A 16,219-nucleotide genomic window follows, 5' to 3' on the forward strand; every position below is an offset into this window, starting at 1 on the left:
AGGCCTTTTCCTTGACAGGCTTAAGCACCAACTGCGAGGAGACACAATGGCCACGCAAACTTCATATAGACACGAGATTCCATTCTGGATGACACATTTAAAAAAAATCTGAGAGAGACTGGTGACGAGTGAGGAAATAAAGGGTCTGTAAAATTTGACCTAACAGTAACAGTTGAAGGACCATGGATATTCAGCTTGGGGAAAGTAATGATTTACTAGTAGCCCCAAAGACTGAGAAATTATCACAAGAGAGGGAACACCATTTTCCTGTGCACATATGAAATCATGGATTAAAAATAACAAGCCAAAAGATTAGACAATATAATTTCACATTAACATAAAATTTAACTCTCTAAAAACATCGTTTTCTATAGTGGAATGTGGTCTTCTATAGTGGTCTAAATGGCCTTCAAAGATCATTCACATATAGTAGTAGTTGCATTATACACATCTATATATGTTTACTATAAGAAGGTCTTCTGATAAATACTTGATATATGCCATGTCATAATCTGCTCATAAGCCTATGAGGTAGGCATTATTATTATTGATGAGAAAACATGCTTAGTGAGATTCATGACCCCACTAGGACCACACAGCTAGTAAATGACAAAACTGCCTCTCTGCTCCGGCCTGACTCAGACTCCAAACTCGGAGCCATATTGGACTGTATCAGAATACACGTTCAAGGAAGAAAGTGTTGATGGATAATATAAATAGCTATCTTGTTGGCCTGCAGGAAATGGTAGAAAGGATTCCTGTCCATGGGAGAAAATTAAATGATATCTAAAATCTCATGACATTGTCAAAGCTTTCCTTTGACTTAAACTTCACAGAAAATTTATATTTCTAAGTACAGGTAAAAAGATCAAATAATGAGAATTCACCAAAGAATAGGCTATATTCTTTCCTATTCTACCACATATATACTCTCCATCCATTTCTATTGCTGAGGTTAATAATTTTCTGATTTACAGTAGTATATACGCTACTCTATTAGTTCCCGTGTGCAAATTAAAGTAGGATTGACTTCTCTCAAGTATATGAATTTCTTAATCTATATCATAATATTTATGGTTATTCAAACATGTCTTCCATTTTATTTCACTATGTAGGTAAAATTCTTGTCAATTAAGTAATCGACCTTCAAAGTGTAACAGTAAATTGCCACCTGGTATCTAAAAGCCTAGAAAGACAGTCAGAGTAGAGCACACACAAAGTGGAATACAGAGACAGAGAGAGAGATTTAGGGGAGTAGGCCACATCCAGGAAAATCTAAAGACTCATTCTTGGTTTCTTAAAAAAACTGAACTGGAGGGGAAATCGGGGAGCAACGAGGGTGAGGAACAGGGGAGGCTGTGCGCCTTCCACACACGTCAACCAGCACAGGTCTGTAAAGTAATAAAAAGTCACTGGGCTGCCGCACAATTATGGGCCTGTGCAAGGGGAGCTACTCAGGCAGTGCGCTTCCTTTACTTCTAAAGTCCCTTGATGAGATGGATGGACACGGTGGCTGCAACAATGGGCTCAAGCACAGGAACGATTGATTGTGAGGATGGCGCAGGACCGGGCACAGTGGCTTATTCTGCTGTGCACAGGGTCCCCGTGGGTTAGATAGAGCCAACCTGATGGCACCTAACCACAACAAAGGTTTTTCCTACATATGATCTCAAATAGACAGTCAGTTGATTTGCATTAGCATGAGAGAGGACAAAAAGGAAACCATAACGATCATTGCCATTTATTTTAACTTGGGTCTTTGAATTTCAATAATCTGTAACCTAGTCGATAATATAAAAACATATACTTTCATGAAATAAAATAATATCAGGTACACCACGGAAACATATGCTTAACATTTTTACAACTACTTAGTACTTACTGCTTACAGACAACCCCAAGTATAATCACCGTACCTAAAGGTATTCTGGGGCACAACCACATTCCACTAATTCACAAGAGAAGGTTGTGTGCCAGTAATTTCCAAACTGTGAAGCTGTGGAAGCAGCTCTGACTCCGTTTGGGGGTAAGGCTTAAAACAGATAGCATGTACCTACCCATTGTGGACGAGCCACAGATCAGGCTCTGAATTCTCTTAAGGCCAAAAACAGAAAGAGAGATACAATCAATTATGGGCTTTTAATTGTCCACAAGGAAAAAAAAACACAAGACCTTTGGGGAAAACATACTCCCTCTTTACTCTCAAGTCTAATTTCTCATTCAGGGGAATATATAGGGTAATCTGAGTGAGGTAGGGCAAGGAAAAGGACCAACAATATCATTAGAGCTCATTCTGTGGAGAAATGCCCCTCACTGGCAATGGAAGGTATAACTCCAACTTGCAATTTGCCAAGGGCCATTTTTTTTGGAAAACGAAAATATTGTTTAGGCTGAAATAGTCTGACAAGCTAGTTTAACCTTAGGATGGCATTTAGAATATCTAGACGCATGGACAGATTCTTTATCTTCCAAAAATAGGACTTTTACCAAAACAAAGTGTTCACAGAAACTTGGACATTACTTTCCTGGAACACAGGTATTTTCTGTGCCAAAAGCGAAGATACTTCAATATCATTCCTGGCCATCGTGCTAAAGCTGATGTCCTTAAGGAAAAATGGAGAAACCAGGTAGTAGAGATGACCATGTATCACCCTTGAAAATGAGGGGCCGTCTCCTTGAATATCCCCTTGTTCCTCCTTCAAGTAGTGATGTAGTGGAGTTTACTCTTCAGCACTACATTTGGAGACTTAGATTTACCTCTAAGTTTCGCTCCCCTCCAGCAACATAAAGCAGGTCACTGACATGCTTCCCAGGCCCCAGTCTCCTCCTCAGTGAAACACAAGCGAACAGATCAAGCATTTCCAAACTGTGGGCTGTGCAGGTGTCTTAGTGGACGAGGAATGTTTTGACTGTGATTTGTCTCAGTACTGGTATCCATCCGTCCCCAAGAACACCTTCGAAATCCACCCAACATGATGTCCTTGAAGTTCCTCTGCTCTGAGAGTGAGCCTGCCTTTGCGGCTGTGAACACTAATTCGTCACATGGTAACAAGAAATAAAGAAAAACCTCAAAATAAGATCATTTTTATTAAAGTATAAAATTTAACTAAGGAGAATTACATTCACAAACTTCATTGCTAACTTCACTGTGTAAGCCCAGAATCACAATTAAAAAAACAAACAAACACAAAAACTTTTCTCATAGAAATATTCTTATAGAAGACTGTTTTTTTCGGGTGAGCTGAAAAAATAAAAATAAGACAAATTCCCTGAATGCAGCAAATGATAAGGAGTTGGAGGAATAGATGGTATTCCTGCTTAATCTTCCAACATGCCTGTGGTTTCATCTTCCTACGTTATCTCTGTAGTTAGACAAAATTCTTTTCCCTTGGGTAATCACTGTCATATAATAGTAAACCAATACTTGATATCTAACGTACAGAAAGACAGTAGAAGGCGGATATATAGACAGAGATGTTAGGAATTAAAACTAGCCCAAGTCCATGAAACGCTCCAGAACCATCCCTGCTTTGAGCAATGCATTGTCTCTCCACTTGGGGAGGTCTGCGGAAACCCAGCCCACCAGAAAAGAGGCTTTTCATCTCAATCCCTGGATCCACACCACCGCTGAGCAAGCCCTTGCTTGCTTCTTGCCATTCCTGTCACTGCCCACTGCTTCCCACCAGGGTTTCCCTCATCTAACACCCCATGCCACCATCATTTTCCTTCTATTTCTCCATCCCCTTCATTGCTCAGTTCCTGAATTAAACCCAGAATCCTTTAAAGATATCTGAAACATGAAAAGTCTATCTTACATAAAATCTAAACTGGGAGAGAAAAGGTCTGTGTTAATAACTTTCTATTATTGAGAAGGAATGTGAGCCTGTCAATTCCCCAGAGTCACACACCAAGGAGGGATCCTTGATTCTAGAATCCAAGGCTCGTGGCTGCATAGAAGAGCAGATGCACACTGTCCCATGGGCGCTTCCTTTCTCAGTCTCCCCGCCCACTCCGCGGTTTTGTCTTTGGCTGGACTATGCGTGGAATAACAAAGGTCACAGGGAACATAATGAAGAGCCGAAGTCGTTGCATCCTGGATCTTGTCCTCTTAGGGTCAAGGTTCGGAGGAAAAGGAACATGCAGGAGGAAATATGCTGAGCAGACTGTGGACAAACTCCAAGTATTAAGCCTCAAACACAATGCTCACCCTTCTCCTTCAGAGTGGCCAGTGGTTTCAAACTGCTGACTTTGTGGTTAGCAGCCCAATGTGTAACCACTATGCCACCAGGGCTCCCACTCATATAGAGAAGGAGGTAAGAAGTTAAGGGGAGAGAAGAAAAAAGTAGGGAAAAAAAGGGAGAGACAGTCATTCTTCCCTCACTCAATGTTTCAAAGGACAGAGAAGAAATTGCTCAGAGTAAGAAGTAAGACAAAATGACCAGACCAGCCAGGGAGGATGAAGAAATGGAGACAAATGGCAAGCAGTAAAAAGAGAAAATAATTGGAGAATAATAACAGGCTCAAGTGATAAGGGAAAAAAAAGAAATAGTCAAACCTTACAAAAGTTTGAAGTGTTTTAAATGTTAGGAAGGCAGTAATCTAGACTACATAGCATCCTTCTGTCTAGAGCCGTGGTTCCTAAGCTTCCTCATGCCGCAACCCTTTAACACAGTTCCTCATGTTGTGATGACCCCCCAACCATAACATGATTTTCGTTGCTACTTCATAACTGTAATTTTGCTATGAATCGGGTGACCCCTGTGAAAGGGTAGTTCAACCCCCAAAGGGGTCGTGACCCACAGGTTGAGAATCGCTGGTCTAGAGAGATGAAATCTAAAAGACTAAATTATTAAAGTCCATAAAATAAAACTGTAGGTGAATTAAGCAGGGACATATTCAGCAAAATACTTGAACTAAGAAATACACAACTTGAAAGTTGGACGAGAACACAATTTGAAGGAATTATCCACTTTCAAGGGACAGAGCAATAATAACATAAAGGTCTCAGGGGAAGAAAATATTAAGCTTGAAGGAAAATTAGAGATAATTACAAACATTAGTTTAAGGAAAAAAGATGCATCAGATGATCAAAAAGCTAAAATACAATGATTTTAAAAGTAATCAAGTAAATAAATCTTTAGCAAGAATGATTTAAGAGATAAATTTGAAAACAAAAAACAGCTTTATGTGGAGACACCCAAGTAAATATTAAGGAAAAGATAAAAGACAAGGAAAAGTAATACATCATTACAGATCCAGTATCAATTAAAAAGAAAATAAAATTATGAACAATTTTATAGCAATAAATGTCAATTCTTAAATGGAAAGATAAATTTACAGAAAAATATGATTAGTTTAAACTTACCACAAAATAAATAAAAACTAAAATAGCTCTCCAGGCATTAAATATATTTAATACATAGTTTAAAAAATATCAAAGATAAGATGGCTTTATAGGAAAATTCTGTATTACCAAGGAATAGGTAATTTCAATTTTAGTTCTTCAAGAGAGCAGCAAATGATGGAATATTCCCGAACTCATTTATGAGGACAGTATAATCTTGATACTAAAACCTGATATGGATGGAACCAAAGAAGGAATTTATAAGGCAATCATACTCATTAACAGAGGTGCTAAGATCCAAAAGAAACCAAATTAAGGAGTATGTTAAGAGTGCAGTATTGCAGGAATATAAGAATGATTTACCATTAGAAAAAGTCTAGCAAATTCTCTTAATAAATGCAGATAGGGCATTCTCAACACTCAAAGCCAGTGCCATCGAGTTGAATCTGACTCATAACGACCCTAAAACGTAAGGTAGTGTAGAACTGCCTTCTAGGGTCTCTGAAACCCTAACTTTTTATAGGAGGAGAAAGCCTCTTTTCCCCACAGGGTGTGGTTGGTGGTTTCGATCTGCATAACTAGCAGTTAGCAGCCCAACGAACAAACACCACCACGGGGCTCCTAGAAAGAGCACTAGGTAAAATCAGATGCGCTTTCACAATTTAAAAAAGCCAACAATAAAAACATGCAAGGAAACAACATTAACCCGATGAATGGTGCTTATTCAGTGTCATTTTTAATGGGAAATCATTGGAAGTTAGAAGCAGGTCTTCTAAAATCAGGAAATAAGTGTGGGTTGCCACTATTATAAAGACAATAATACCAAAATAGGAGCGGTAAGGATAGAAAGAAAACAAAGGTTGACTGTTCAAACCCACACTTAAATTATAGGAAAAAAGTGTCTGCAATCTGCTCTCATAAAATACTACAACTAAAAAACCCCTGGAGCACCGTGTACATTATTTCTGCTACCTCACTTTCCATTTACTCTTCTGCTCATTGTCATTTGGCTTCTTCATCTGCCATGCTTCTAAAACTTCTCCCATGACGTTCCCAAGGTCTTGCTAGCCACCAAGTCCAACGGACATGTTTCAGCTCCTACCTTAGTTTTTGGCAGCATTCATATGACACATCACAGTGACTTTCCCAGGACACTGGTCTGGGCTGCCTTGAGCTGCTCTCTTCTAGACATTTGCCGGCCCTGACTGCTCTACCTCAGTGCTCTCCACTAGCTGCCTTTCTTCACTCTGCAATGTAATCAATTCTTTGATTTCAAACATTTTCAATCTGTATTTACCCGGAGTAATACAATTCACTCCTTCAGCTTCAATTACCGTGTTTATTCCATTCACAATACTAGTGATGCTCAAATGTTTACTAGACATGTACTTACTAGGATGACAACATGTTCAAAACAGAACACCTCTTCCCCTTCTCCCTTTCTTTACTCCAAACCGTGGCCATCGTCTACCCAGTGACTTATGCCACAGGCCTTGGCACTATCTATGACTTTGACCTTCTCCTTCATTCCCACACTCATCTGTTCGGGGCTCCCCAGGAGGCTTTCTACTCTCATAAAGAGCTATGGTTTCAGAAACCCACAGGGGCAGTTCTCCCGTCTTCTAGGGTCCCTGAGGCAGGGCGGACTGTATGGCAGTGACTTTGGTGGGTTTGAGTGTGGTGTTTATATTCTTTCTCTGTTCTCTCGCTCTCTCTCTCCCTCCCCCCTCTATCCCCCTCCCTCCCCCCCCCTCCCCGTCCCCCCTTCCTTCTCCACAGTGGCACACTTGGCTCTGACCCTGATTATGTCACTTAAATTCCTACAACTGGTCACTCTACTTTTAGTCCTGTTCTCTAATCCTTTTTAAAGCTGCCCAGTGTTCTTCCTAAGGAGCAGATCTGATTAAATCTCTCCCTGATTAAATATTCCAGTGATTTTAAATGTTCCAAGTCTAGGCATACTGTACAAAATCCTTCAAGGAGACCCTGTTTACACCCACTTAGGCTTTATTTTCTCTCTATTCTGCCAAGTATGTCCCAGTCTGCTGAAATGTTTTCGGTTGCCTCTGAGTGTGCTGTGCCTCTTTTAAGAGTCTATGCAGTCACCTGACGTCGCTCCTATATAAAACTCAAGGTTCTATAAAGATGGACTTGTCTAGCAGTCTCTAGGAAAGGCAAACATTCTATAAATACTTTATGAATTAATCAAAGAAAAGCATTTTACATAAATGAATTGATATCAAATCTACTATAGATCATTATAAAGATATAGGGAGGTTATTTACTTTCCTAACCCTCAAATCAGAGGTCTGGTGGTTCTGTGGGCTAGATGTTGGGCTGGTAATCACAAGGTTGACAGTTCAAAACCACCAGCCACTCCTCAGGATAAAGATGAGGTTATCTGCTCCTATAAAGATTTACAGTCTCGGAAACTCTATAGTGTCACTATGGGTTGTCATTGACTTGGTGACAGTGGGCTTGCCTTGGATATACTACCCGTCAAAGTTCACCTTGTAATATAAGCCAGGCCCTGTACCTTATATTAGGAATATAATGGAAAATAAGACAAGCACACTTACATTATTGATAGCATTATGAAATGTAAAAGCGTATTGGGATAGATCAAGCCAAGAGTAACAAGACAATTGCATGCACACACACAGTTCATGTTAATAATTAAAACTATAAGTATGTATTTTTGTTCAAAAAACTACACAAAAGATACCAAACTTAATCCATAGTAATTTTGCATGTACTTACTTTATGTGTAACTTATGCCCTAGCAACTTCCTAAATTAATTTTAGGGGTATTTTACACATTTTGTATACAATAACCTGAAATATGGGAATATGCTATATAATACAGACCACATAAATTCCTAAATTTCTTCTTCTTAAAGAAATCAATTTTTTCTTATTATAGAGAGATAAGCTAAACAGATAAATCTGAGTGTAAAAAATAGCAGTGAGAAGTTTACAGCATCATTTTGAAAACAATATTTTATATCATAAATTTGAGACAGCTTAAATTATATTACATAACTATTTTATATATTTCAAATATGTTTGTGTTGTGTTTATAAACCACCCTGAATACTGTTGTTTTTAATACAGAACACTTGATAAGTGTCCCCACCCCCATCCCCGCCCCCACCCAGTTTCTGTAGATGGCTCCACTGTCAGTAGGGGACTGTGTGGGTCACGTTCCCCAGCAAGGGAAGCCCCTGAAATGAACCTTTAATAAAGGCTTAAGAGGAGGGCAGACTAGCATCCAGAACCCTGATTCGCACTGATACAAGTTCTTTTAAGACCCCAGTCTAGTAAAAATAGTGTGAAGACAAAGGGCGAAACCGTTCATAGGATGAGAAATCCATTAAGGGATCCAAGTGAGCTAACTGGCCAAAATGATCAGCTTGTAATCAAGCATTAGCTAGCAGAGATGAAATCTGGTGGGCCCCAACAGAAAAGAAAACCTGCATTCAGAGCCCAGTGTTAGAGCCTGCACAGTTCTCCACCAACACGCATTTCAAGCATTTTTCTCGGTTGAAAAAGATTCCGGCCGGCCGGGCAATGCTGTGCGTTCAAAATCAAATGCCTTAAATTCTGTCTTTGAACCTCATTAGAACGAAGAAACTTTTAATAGCGTTAGGAACTCTCACAAGAAGCTCTAGCATCTTTCCATCTTCACTGCCCTCCCTCCTCCCTAGAAAAATCCAGCACCAGAGAAAATACAAAACAACCAGCCACATGCTTTGAATGCTAGGGAACGTGATTCCCCACTGGCTTCTGCTACAAAGAAAGCCTATGAGTAATCAAAAATCCGTAATCAAAACATGAAACTTGAAAGCCACCTCCCCACTCCCCAACCCAGTGTCATTTCCCTCTCCTCAACCCATTCATGCCTTTCCGCTCCTATTCTGGGGATTTGGGTCGCTTCAGAAGGAGATGGTTAAGTTCATTTCAATGTCAGCCAGGGCAGAGACTTGTACAAAATCACTAACTTGGAAGGTTATTTAGGACAATTATGTCTTTCACTGCCTTACTCCTCCCACTCCGGCACCACTTGACCTAATACTATTATTTAGCTGAAGATTCTCAGTGAATGCTCCGACTGCAGGAGCCCACCCAGATGTGCCCCCATTGGATGACCCGGTTTGGATAGCCCGTCCCGTCCCGTCCCCCGTCTCCCCCCAGGTCCTCCGCAGCACTCCTGCACACACAACTATTGGCTTGGATCTACTCACATCCCTGGATCACATCTGGCCGCCCTCCTCCCTTGCTCCCTGGCATGGTGCATTCAGTGGTCCCAGCGCTAACCCCCGCAGAGCCACAGCCTTGGCACACACGCCCACCCACCTGGACTGGATCTCGGGTTCCGGCTGGCCAGGACTGCCCCCCGGGAAGCTTCAGGAGCAAACCCACTCCGCTGTTCCTCTTCCTCCCTCAGTCGATGTGGGAGGTGCGACCCAGGGCGGCACCACAAGGTCTCCCTAAGTCACCTTCGCGCCGCCCGCCCCTGGGCGCCAGCTCAGCGCACGCCTCCCCCCACGAGGTCGAGGTCAGAATGAGGCGCGGCCTTGGCACCGGGCGCCTGGGGCCAGTGAGATCCGCACGGCACCCCTGGGCCCTGCGGCTCGCGGGGACAGAGCAGGCTGGCGGCGGTGCCCCTGGGCGGGCGGAGGGCCTGCGGCCGGCGGCTCCAGGCGGCTTTTATCCTGGATGGTCCCTCCCTCCTCCGGGCCAGCGGAGGTGCGGCAGCTGAGGGCCAGAGGCGGCCAGCAGATTGCACACAGCCCCTCCAAACAGCCGGCGCTGGGATTTTTCTGGGAAGGGAAGTAAAGAAACTGCTGCTACTGTGCTTCGGCGTCCTTCGCGTGGAGGCGCCTGCGAGGTCCTAGAGTAGGCTGTGTACACTGCTCTCTCCTTGAGCCGCCTGCACAGCCAGCAACTTTGAAAGGGCCAGCGTGCTCCCTGATAAGGAAAGGAATCCTCTCCTCCGAAAGCCTTGCTCTTCCAGGACAACTGGTTGGCACTTACTCGAGCTCACACAGAAGAGTTAACGCTTCAGATTTATGGACAAAGGCTGCGCTACAGCCATCCACCTACTTACTGATTTTTATACGCTGGCTGGGCTGTGATTTGAGTCATGAAGAAAACCAAGCAAACAAACTGGTGTTAATTCTATTCATGTGAAACCTACTTGTGTCTTACTATGGAAGGGTCCAGGGCTCTGAGCGCAGGAAAACGGCACCTCGTAAATATCAATAACGCACACCTGCAACCCCAGTAAGATGAGAACTGCTCTATGGGGTGCCCAAAGCTATAAATCTTTACAGAATATGACTGCCGCATCTCTTGCCTAGGGAGCAGCTGGCTGGTACCGATGGACTGCTGACCTTAGAGTTAGCAGCCAAGCACTTACCAGCTTTGTCACCAGGACTCCTGACCACATAAATAGTATACTCAAGTGGGATGCTCACGCCAATGACATTGCTGGTTAAATATGACAATGCTGGTGGCATTGTCTCAGCAGTTTTAAACAGCAGTGGTTAAGCACTTGGTTGCCAACCAAAAGGTTGTTGGTTCAAAGCACCCTCTGCTCTGCGGGAGAACGATGTGGCAGTGTGCTTCCATACTAGTTACAGCCTTGGAGATTCTATGAGCAGAATGGATGTAATGGCAACGGGCTTGGTTTGTAAGGTGTGTAAATCTGCCTCCTATTTTAACCTGCAGAGAGTAATAAGAAACAAAACAAAGATTACCTTGATAAGATTCTCAGGTAACTGAAGTTTGTCGCAAAAACCAGGGTGCTCGCTGGACAAAACTCTGGATGTAAATGCAGCGATGACACAATGTCATACTTTGAAAAGAGGTACTTGCTGTACAGGAGGTTTCAGAATGCGGTGGTAAAGTCAGTTTGTCTCTTTTTCTTTCTTTTAAATTCTACACAGATGTCCACATAATATTGCATTTGAAAAAAAGAGGGCTCCTACAACAGGGTGTTTCTCCTTAGGTCCCAAATACTAAATAGAGAATGAATTCAGTTTACAAAACTAATGCTAGCCACAACAAAATAATGAGCAGCAAAGGCTACTTTAGTTTAGCAGGAAGACACAGCTAAAACGTGCCCGGCACGAGGCTGACGGACACTTTTCATAAAACAACTCATCGAATTTTCAGAATTCTCAAACAAATGAATTTGGTCAAGATCAAGGTTGTTGTGTTTAGAGTAGTTTTCTGACCCCAAAGCATCTACTCTCTTCCTTTCAGATCCATTATTCATCCATCCAAATATTTAGCTATCATCTACTACATGTCAAGTGAAAGCAGCCCTGGTGGCACAGTGGTTAAGCACTCATCTGCTCTTAAAAGGTTGGCAGTTCAAATCCACCAGAAAGGAGTGGCCATCCGCTTTTGTGACGATGACACCTTTGGAAGCTCGATGGAATAGCTCTATTGTATCCAATACAGTCACTATGAGTCAGGATAAAGTTGTTAGCAGGGGGTTTTTGTTGATTAACATGGAAAGTACTATGCTAGAAACACCAAAACCCAAAACCAAACTCACAGCCTGTGGGGCAGTAGCTTTCCAAGACAGTAGCTCTTAAAGGAATAAAAAAAGCTACATTTTTCTCCCATGAAATTCAAGAAACTGATGATAATTAACTAAGATATGGTTGCTTACTTAGAGAGTTCCAGTTTAGTAAATACACAATCTGACAAGTTAATGTATAATCCTAAAACATGGCATAAGTGCTTGGATAGCAAAGAATTAATGGAATAGGAGGAATACTTAATCCACTTTTGATGGGTGGATCTGGGATTAGGAAACTGCTGCAGTCATCCAGGTGAACAATCCCGGGAAGTTTACCCAACGCGGTGGCGATAGGTATTTGTGCATAGGGGTGGCAAACAGAAATGGAGGCAAATGAGATATAAGAAGGGAGAATGACAGGATTTGTTTATACATGAGGGTGAAGAAAAAGGGTGAACCCAAGACAGCTCCTATGTTCTGAGCTTCAGTTACTGAATATGGGATAGTATTTCTACCCTTGAGCTGAAATGGTAGCTCAGTTTAGACATCAGACCAAATTCAGTGCCATCAAATCAATTTTGATTCATCTCACTGTCATCGAGTGAATTCCACCTGACAGTGACCCTACAGGACATGAGAGAAAAGATCCTGTGGGTTTCTGAGATGGTAATGGGAGTAGAAAGCCTGGTCTTTCTCCCATGATGTGGCTGGTAATTTTGAATTGTTGACCTAGCGGTTAGCAGGTCAATGCGTAATGACTATGTCATCAGGACTCCTTCCATTCTGACTCAGAGACCCTACAAGACCCAGAGTACATTGATCCCTCTGGGTTTCCAAGGCTCTAAATCTTTATAGGAGCAGACAGCCTCATCTTCCATCCTCACAGCAGCTGCGGAGTTTGAATTGCTGACCTTGTGGCTAGCAGCCCGACATGTAAGCCACTGTACCACCAGGGCTCCTCAGTTTAGAGATACTGGTTCTGAAATGTTTATAATAATATGTAAATCTTTCCAAAGGCAGCTGGATATACTGGTTCTGAGACTGGGAGAGATCTAAGATGGAGATGTCTGAGTCATGGATTTCTGGCTCCAGGAGAGTGTGAGATCATCTGGGGAGAACGCTAAGACTGAGAAGACCGCCCACAGAAAACGAGGGAATACTCACATTTAAGGCACAGGCAAGAGAAAAGATGAATTAGAGAGAGACTGAGAAGAAGGTGCTCTAAAGGACGGAAAAGTCGGAAAAGAGAGGCGCAAGGAAGCCACAGAGAAGAAGTCCAAAACCAGGGAGTACCGAAAAGGCTGGCCCTTCCAAGGGCAAGCACGATAATTTAGAAATGTCCTCTGATTAGCAAGGCGATATGGACAGAAGAGTTACAGTGGACAAGTTGGGAACTGAAGGAGTGCCACCGCACGGTATCATATTTTCAGGAACAGAACTGGAAAGAACACAGGACGATCAGCCCACAGCGATAGCAGAAGGGAGCACTGGAAAGATGCACGGTCTGTGTAGAGGCAGGCGGGCGGGCGGGGCGAGTTCCTCCAGCCAGGGGAGGCAGGAAGGATGGCAGCAGACGCAGATGAAACTTGAGGTGAAGGAGTACAGCAGTGAGCTGATTGTCTAGACACCCACCAAGAAAATGTTCTGCTGGGGAAAGGGAAGGGGGAAGGGCTGAAAGAAACAACCGAAGGGCTGGTGGAAAGAGCGGGAAGCTAAATCACTAGTCTTCTTACTCAAACCAAACTCAGTGCCATCAAGTGGATTCTGACCCAGTGACCCAGTAGGATGGGACAGAACTGCCTCCCGGACACTGTCACTCTTGCTAGGAGCAGAAATCCTCATCTTCTAAGGAGTGGCTGGTGGCTTCAAGGTGTGGGCCTTGCACTTAGCAGCCTAGCTAACATGTAACTCCATGAACGTGGAGAATTTTAAGTCCACATTAGGGCGTGCTCAGCAAAGACATCCACAGCCTGTTCAGAGTAGCAGTACTTGGTCCCAAGTAGTTTCTGTGTCCTTCTGCTCTCTACAAACTGAGCGCCATCCCTCCAACCACGCATTTGGGTCACTTCTCCCAGTTGGCAGGAGATTTCACATGAACCGACAATTCATTTAGTACACTAGTCTGTTGTTAGGTACTGTCCGGCTGGTTTCAGCTCCGTGTACAACAGAGCAAAATGCTGTCCAGGCTTGCGCCATGCTCGCAAACATTGCTATGTTGAAACCCCTAAGTCAATCCAGCATGCTGAGGGTCTTCCTCTGTTTTGCTGACCTTCCAACTTTACCAAGCAGGAAGTTCTTCTCTGAGTCCTGGTTCCTCCTGGTAACACGTTCCAAAGCAAATGAGATGAAATTTCATCATCCGTGCTTCTAAGGAACATTGTGGCTCTACTTTTTACAAAACAGACTTATTTCTTCTTTTGGAAGACCACAGTCTATTCTACATTGTTTGCCAACATCCTAACTCGAAAGTATTGATTCCTCTGTGGTCTTTTATATTCAATGCCCAGTTCCCCACATGTCGACTTAGTGTCCTCAAAGTGACACTCATGCTTGTGAGCATTTTCCGAACGTCTTCTGCAGCAAGTCTGCAGCTTACAACACATTGTTTGCTTGATTTCTTGACAAGGGCTTCCACGGGCAGATTGTGGATTTGAGTGAAAAGAAATCCCTGACAGCTTCCATCTTTTCTCTGTGTACAATGATGTTCTCTATCGGTTCTGTTAAGAAACGTTACTGTTTGCTTTACGTTGAGTTGCAACCCAACAAGTGCTTCAAGTCTCCTTCCCTTTCCATATCTGCAAGCTGTTTATGAGATGTCCTCTGATCTTAATGCCTTGTTCTTTATGTGGGATAATAACGTCCATGAGAAGAAATAAGAATTTCTTTTCTGCTGTGCTGCTGTGAGAGTTTGGGTGACTGCAAGCGGTTGGACTCTGCTCTGGGTCAGGGATTAGATAAGGCATTGCATCAGTACGGTCTCACTTCCTCTTGAAAGCAATCTTTTTTGCTTGGTCATCATTTTTAGAAGGCAATTCTATTTACAATGAGAGACTAAATAGCACTGTTAAAATATGCCCAGTTCTGTATGTTCAAAGCACATGAATGTACTTTAACGACAATTTTCAGATAATGGAAATATGATGAAGGGTTCTAGATAAATAAGATGGTACAGTATATAATTAGTCCACTCTGACTTCAATTAAGTGATTACATTCCTATGTGGAAATTCTTCGGCATTTGAAAGACTAAGTTCAATGATGCCACTGACCTTCCAAATACTTGGGAGCCTTTCTCATTGCCAACACTCATATTTCCCAGAAGGCTATCTATGGATTCTGAAGAAGGCCTCCCTGGGTTGATGATTTCTTGAACTTATGGAGAAGAACCTTAAAGATACTATGAAAGTTTAAAATAATAGTAAAGAGAACATACTAGATAAATTAATGTGCCAGTCAGAATACTAATTTATGCTATATTCATATCATTAGTGTATTTATGAGGGGCCTCAAAAATTTGTACATAAATTTAATTCTACTTAAATCTCTTTCTCCGTGAACTTTCTGCAGCCCCCTTCTCCTCAGACATTTGATCCCCACACCAGAGATGTCTATATAACTTCATTTTACAGAAACATGGTCCCCGAGCTGGGAGGAGCCCAGGTGGGACCCAAACAGGCCTACCAGAGTTGAAGCTCAGGGTTTTTATAGCTGGCCTCTCTTAGTTGAAAGATGAAGACATCAAGGCACAGAGAAGTTAACTAGCCCACTGTCACTTCAGAAATTACAATCAATCATTCCACAAACAGTCAAGCACACTTCACTACCACAGTGAACACTAGCACATCTAGATTTTCACACTGAGAGATGTTGACTGCGGCAATATATATTTTTAAAACAAAGAGCTTAGGAAGATTCATAATTGGCTTCTCCAGAAATTAAATGCACACTCCTTTATTCACACATTATCTATAATCTGGTGTTCAGCCTTAAACCTCCATGTGTCTAGAACAAAAAGAAAGTCTCAAGGTGGCCAGCAGGTGCCAGGGAAGAGAAGGGAATGAATTCTGTCCCGGGACAGGAGGAGAATCAAGGGAAATAGTGGAAAAAGCTGGGAGGCAAAGGGCATTTATAGAGGTCTAGATAAAGACACGTACATATGCAAATATATTTATATGAGAATGGGGAAATAGATCTATGAGCCTACATTTATAGGTTTACTATTAAGGAAGCAGAAGGACATTGGGCCTCCACTCACTTACTCCGTCAATGCAAGAATACTTTCTTCTATTAAACTGGCATTCTATGATGCTCACCTTCCCGACACAACCGCTGAAGACAAAG

General features: G+C 42.5%; 1 protein-coding gene across 2 annotated transcripts in view; it reads right to left on the minus strand.

Annotated features, from left to right (window-relative positions):
- The window catches only part of OSBPL1A (oxysterol binding protein like 1A), a 244,562-nt gene that overhangs the window by 107,887 nt on the left and 120,456 nt on the right, over positions 1 to 16,219 (minus strand). The window contains exon 1 of one of the 2 annotated variants that reach the window (XM_045296123.1): positions 9,701 to 9,779. The exons of the other annotated variant lie outside the window; for it this stretch is intronic. The gene's annotated coding sequence lies outside the window, so the exon portion shown is untranslated. Of the gene's footprint in view, positions 1 to 9,700; positions 9,780 to 16,219 lie in introns of those variants that run through there. 2 annotated transcript variants of the gene reach the window in all.

This window comes from Echinops telfairi, unplaced genomic scaffold (genome assembly GCF_000313985.2).
Source record: "Echinops telfairi isolate 266 unplaced genomic scaffold, ASM31398v2 ScPeMD7_7400;HRSCAF=8409, whole genome shotgun sequence".
Classification (NCBI taxonomy): Eukaryota; Metazoa; Chordata; class Mammalia; order Afrosoricida; family Tenrecidae; genus Echinops; species Echinops telfairi.